At 37.5% G+C, this 5879-nt stretch overlaps 1 protein-coding gene across 7 annotated transcripts in view; it reads right to left on the reverse strand.

Annotated features, from left to right (window-relative positions):
* KCNE2 (potassium voltage-gated channel subfamily E regulatory subunit 2) overlaps positions 1-5879 on the reverse strand; it is a 189575-nt gene that overhangs the window by 174179 nt on the left and 9517 nt on the right. For all 7 annotated transcript variants that reach the window (XR_002781707.1, XR_002781705.1, XR_002781706.1 and 4 more), the window contains one exon: positions 3430-3546. The gene's annotated coding sequence lies outside the window, so the exon portion shown is untranslated. The remainder of the gene's footprint in view (positions 1-3429; positions 3547-5879) is intronic.

The raw sequence follows: 5879 nt of genomic DNA on the forward strand, positions 1-5879 counted from the left end.
TTCTTTACATATTTGGTAGAATTTGCTAGTGAAACCATCTGGGACTGCAGATTTCTTCTCAAAAAGGGTTTTGACTTCAAATTTAATTTTTAAAATAGTTATGCGGCTACTCAATTTATCTATATTTCATCTTGAGTGAGTTTGGGTAGTTTGCGTTCTTTGCAGAATTTGTCCATTGCGTCTAAATTGCTGAGTTTATGAGCAGAGTCTGTAGTGATCACCCCTCTTCATTCCCGATATTGGTAATTCGTGTTCTCTGAGTCTCACTAGAGATTTAACAATTTCATTGAATTCCTCAAAGAACCAAGTTTTGGTTTCGCTGGTGTTTCTCTATTGTGTTTTAATTTTTAACGTCTTGTCTTCAATTTTAATCTCTAATATCTATTTCAATGTTATTGATTTATAGTCTATTATTGACTTTCTCTTTTCTAATATGAGCATTTTAACTGTATAAATTCTCCTCTTAGTACTATTCTACCTGCAGCCTACAAATTCTGATATGTCATATTTTGACATTCATTCAGTTCAAAATATTTTCTAATTTCTCTGAGACTTCCTCCTTGAATCATAGATTATTTAGAAGTGTGTTGTTTAATTTCTAAGGGCTTGAAATTTTCCCATTCATTCTGTTATTGATTTCTAGTCTACTTCCATTATACTGAGAGAATATACTTTGTATAATTTCAACTCTTTAAATTTGTTAAAAATTTGTCTTATGACTCAGGATCTGGTTTGCCTTGGTGAAGGTTCCATGTACACTTGAGAATGTGTGTGCTGCTGTTTTGAGGTGGAGTGTTCTATAAACGTCCATTAGAACCAGTTGTTTATTGTTTGCTTTTGTTTTTGTTTTTTCAGTTTTCTATACCATAGAAAAAACTTGCTGTTTTTCTGCCTGCTATTATTGATTACTGAGAGAGGATTGTCGAAGTCTCCAACTATTATTGTGGATCTTTCTATATCTCATTTAAGTTCTGTGGTTTTTACTTCATATGTTTTCAAGGTCTTTTATTTGGTACATATCCATTTAGGATTGTGTGTCTTCTTGAAGAACTGATCCTTTTATTGTTATGTATTGTTCTTTTTTATCCCTGGTAACTTCTTTGTTCTGAAGGCTGCTTTGTCTGATATTACTCTAGCCACTCCAGCTTTCTTCTGATTACTGATATATATTTTTCGTCTTTTACTTTTAGCCTACTCAGGTCATTATACCTGAAATGAGTTTCCTGTAAACTGTATATAACTGAATCATTTTTAAAAGTCTGTTCTGATGACCTGTCTTTTAATTAGTGTGTTTAGTCCATTTACATTTAATGTAATTACTGGCATTAGGATTTAGGTCTGCCATTTTATTTCTTTTCTGTTTGTCTCTCTGTATTTTGTTTTTGTATTTTCCCTTTCCTAGCTTTCTTTTAGGTTATTTAAACATTTTTTAGTTTTCTATTTTAACTTATCTATTGTATTCTCTTTGTGTAATGTGGTTGTACTAGGGATTAAAATATACATACTTTACTTTTCGGTCTATGTAGATTCAGTATTTACCACTTCAGGTGATATATTACTATCCCATAGGTTCTGTTACCCTCCCTCCTTTTTGTTGTAGTTGTATTTATTACATCAAGATACATTAAAAATCCTACTGGATAGTGTTATCATTTTTGTTTTTAACCATGAGGTATATTTTAAAGAATTCAGGAGGAGAATAGTCTATTATATTTATCCATGTATATATCGTTTCTGTTCTTCCTTCTTTTTTTATGTCCCAGCTTTCCTTCTGGTGTCATTTTCCATCTGTCTGATGAACTTCCATTAGCAATAGAGCTGGCGACAATGAAGTATATTAGTTTCCTTTCGCCTTCATCTTCATGCAGGATATTTTTACTGGATATAGAATTATGGGTTGAAAGTTCTTTTAAAATGTTATTTGTTTGTTTGTTTGTTTGTTTTTAATATTCTTTGAAAATGTTCCATTTCTTTTTGGAGAAATCTGTGGCTATTTAAATTATGTTCCCCTATAAGTAATATGTTATTTTCCTCTGGCTACTTTAAATATTTTTTTCTTTATCTTTTAGTAGTCTGACAATAAGGTGTCTGGGCATGGATTTCTTTGGTATTATCTTATTTGGGGTTTCCTAGACTTCTTGAGTCTACGAGTTTGTGTCTTTCTACAAATTTGGCAATTTTTCAGCCAGTTTCTTCAAACATTTTCTGTGCACCACATCCTTTCTTCCTAGGATTCTTATGACAAGATCGTTAGACTTTTTGGTATTTTCCAACAGGAACATGAAGCCCTGTTCATTTTGATCTATATTGAAGACTGACTTCTCTGTCGTTTCCATTCTGCTATTGAGCCCATCCAGCGAGATTTTCATTTCAATTATTTTTCCATTCTAAAGTTTCCTTTTAGTTCCTCTTTAGATCTTACATTTCTTCTCTGAGACTGCTTATCTTTTCATTCATTTTAAGAATGTTTGCCCTTACACGTCAGTGTATTTTTATAATAGCTGCTTTAGACTGTGTCACTGGCTTCCGTTGATTGTCTTTTCCCATACAAACTGAGATTTTCCCAATTCTTCATATGTGCTGAGTAATTTTTAACTGCATCTTGGAAATTCTGATTGTTACAAGACTCTAGATTTTTGTCTAAATCCTATGGAGAATGTTAATTTTTTTAAAAAACAGGAAATCTCCCAGGTTGAGTTCAGGTCAATGATTCCAACCAGTTTTCTATGGGTTATGGTTCTAATATAAGTTCTCTTTTCCCAGACTTCAGATCTGTCCCTGTGTGTGCGATCCAGTGGCCGGTCTGAAACCTGGGCAATGGTCTATTTCGTAATTCAGTTCTGAAAGTCTATGGTATGTATTTAGGGTCAGGTCTATTCTTGTGTATATCAGGGGTGAGCTCAGAATTTTGTAAACGACTTTAAGGGGTTGCTTTCCCTAGCTCTTCCCTTTCTCTGGTACATTCCAATTCCCAAGAGCTCAACGTTTTAGTCCTCTGGCCAGAAAGCTGGGGCTTTACTTAGCCTGCTCTTCTATGCACTTCCCACAACTGCATCTGCATCTGAATCCAGGGAAAAGTGGTAAGGAGACTCCAAGAAAGAAAAGGCTTTGGGAATTTGCCCCGCTCGCTTGGGACTGCAGCCCCTCTAATCAGGAGGAGGATTCTCCTCCCTCATTTCTAGGATCCTATGGGTTCTCCTGCCCCTGACACCACAGGATTGTTTGACTGGCGCATGAAAGAATGGTGAAAAGAAAAAAAAAAAAGGGAGGGGGGATTTCTCTACTCCTTCTAAGTATTAGGAGACCTTTCTCCTGCTCCCTATAGGGCTTCTACTCGGGCTCTCTCTACTGACAGCTGTGTTCACTTCATGGTTTCAGGCGGTGCTGAATCCAGGCTGTGCTGAATCCAGGGGAAGAATGGTAACTCACCACCAGTTCAGGGGTACTTCGAATTCTGTCTTCTCCAGTTTGCCAGCTACCGTTTGCTTTTTGGAGTCTTCAAGTAACTCTTCCACACATTCTGTCCAAACTTTATAGCAGCATTCACTGGGAGACAGAATGGAATGTGCTTAGTCTATCTTGCTTTGAAAATAAAACCCAAAGTGTTTTATTTCATATATTTAAAAACATGATTCTAAGATATGATCCCTAGGCTTCATCAGCTTCTAAACAGGTCCATAGCATAGAAAAGACTCTTAGCCAAAAGGGAGGGACAGACATATCATCAGTCACTTCAAATCGGCATTATAATACATGCTAAGGAGGGGCAATTAGGATCTTCTGAAGCCCTTGGAGAGCATCTAGGCTAGTTTGGAATTAGGAAAGGCTTCCCAGTGAGCAGGGGAGGAAGAGTGTCTCAGCAGATGGAAAGTCAAACTCATGAATCAGAAAAGAACCAGAGCGTGGAAAATGTGGGTCATAGCCAGCTGTTCAGAATGGCCAGCGCATGAACTTCTCTTGGCCCTTGAGACCGTGCACAGAAGAGAATCAGATTGTTTTACTATATAGTATTTGTGGACTATCAGATTCAACGACATTCTAGGTCCACTGGAAGCTGTCATTCTGGTGATATCCATCATAGAATTCAATTCCAGATCTCAGTTCTATACATAGACTCTGCTATGTAGGCACTTAACATTTGAATAAGGAACCCATTCATTTTGTATGCTTGGCAACAAACCCTGCTGTGGATACATATACCATTAGATAGCTATTTTAAACTGCTCTTTCAGAGATCAAAAATTCAATGAGGAGATTGAAAGCAAAATACAAAAATGAAGGATGCAAAAAAAAAAATGAAATAGCCAAAGGAAAAAACCTTAATTCCATCTTTTCATTATTATGAACTAGAAGAACAACCACAAATAACTGGCATAATCAGTATAATGCACTTCTCTGTGTTTTTTGAAAAAATTCAAATTTTTGTAAGAGCTTGGGGCAGAACGTGAAAATAAATAATGATCAAACAGAAAGTGTGCTAAAAAATAAAAAGGGGAACTTAATTCCGAAGGCAGGTCAATCCAGCATACACCAATTCAAATCCCTGTGCATAAACCTGTGAGAAATATAGTGGCTTCGTCACAGAGACTACAGGCTGAATTGACCTTAGGCATAGAACTCATTTTCTTACCATGCACTAGAGGGATATTTGGGCCGGGGGGAGAAAGGACCATGTATTCACACCACTACAGAGTTTTGTTGTACAAAATATGACTGGCTAAGGATAAAATAGACAATAACTAGTTCTTTTAATTTATCTTAAGGAAACATCTGGTGCCATCTCATGCAATACAACTTGCTGAAAAAGTAACATGGGGAAAAAGAACAAATTGGGAGATTTTCATTCAGGTGTGCAACTAACCTTTATTCAGCATCTACTATAGACCAAGCCTGCACTAAGCTCTGGAGGTGTGCTATGGACTGAATTGTGTCCCCCAAATTCATTCTAACCTTCGGCAGCTCAGAATGTGACTGAATTTGGACATAGGGCTTCTAAAGTGGTAATTAAGGTTAAATGAGGTCATTGGGGTGGGCCCCAACTTAATCTGACTAGTGTCCCTAAAAGAAGAGGAAATTTGGACACACCAGGAATGTATGCAACACGGAGGAAAGGCTACGTGAGGACAGAAGAAGGCGGCCATCTGCAAGCCAAGGAGAGAGGCCTCAGAAGACATGACATCTATTGTCACTTTGATCTTGGACTTCCAGCTTCCAGAACTGTGAAAAATACATTTCTGTTGTTTGAGCTGCCCAGTCTGCGGTACTCTGTTACAGCAGCCTAGGCTGACTAATACAGGTGGGAAGGAGAATGACACTCACAGGCTCAGGAGGAAGCTGACAAATGGGAACAATACCCAGAAGGTGAGGCAGAGTGATGAACAAGTGTGTGGGCCCATAAACAGAGCAAAAGGGGGAAAAGAAGTGATTCCAGGAAATAACCAAGGGGGGGTCGAAGGATAAACTCAACCTCAAAAACGTCAATACTGCACCTTCCTCTAGAAAAGTGGTTTCATCCTGGGATCAGTTAGACTGAAACCGCTATGTGGGGTCAGCCTCTGAGTCAGAAGCTGCCCCTTACAGGGTAGTCTCCTATCAAGGGGTTTGGGATCCTGTGGCCTCCAGGTGTAAATTATCCCCAAGCAATTTGCATAAAAATGCAATGTGCTAACAGTTTATAGCCATCCCTCAGCCCTAAACTTTCTCATAATGGTGCCAGTAATAAGCTGATCTGAATGATCAATGATCTGATAGATGGCAGAGCACAGAACAAAAATTCAGTGAAATGAAAGTCATGAATAAAAATATAAGAGCTAGGGAGTATAGACTGAAGAATATTGCATACTGAGAAAATACTGGCTCTTCAATAGTAAATATTAGAG

This window comes from Pteropus vampyrus, unplaced genomic scaffold (genome assembly GCF_000151845.1).
Source record: "Pteropus vampyrus isolate Shadow unplaced genomic scaffold, Pvam_2.0 Scaffold114, whole genome shotgun sequence".
NCBI classification, from domain to species: Eukaryota; Metazoa; Chordata; class Mammalia; order Chiroptera; family Pteropodidae; genus Pteropus; species Pteropus vampyrus.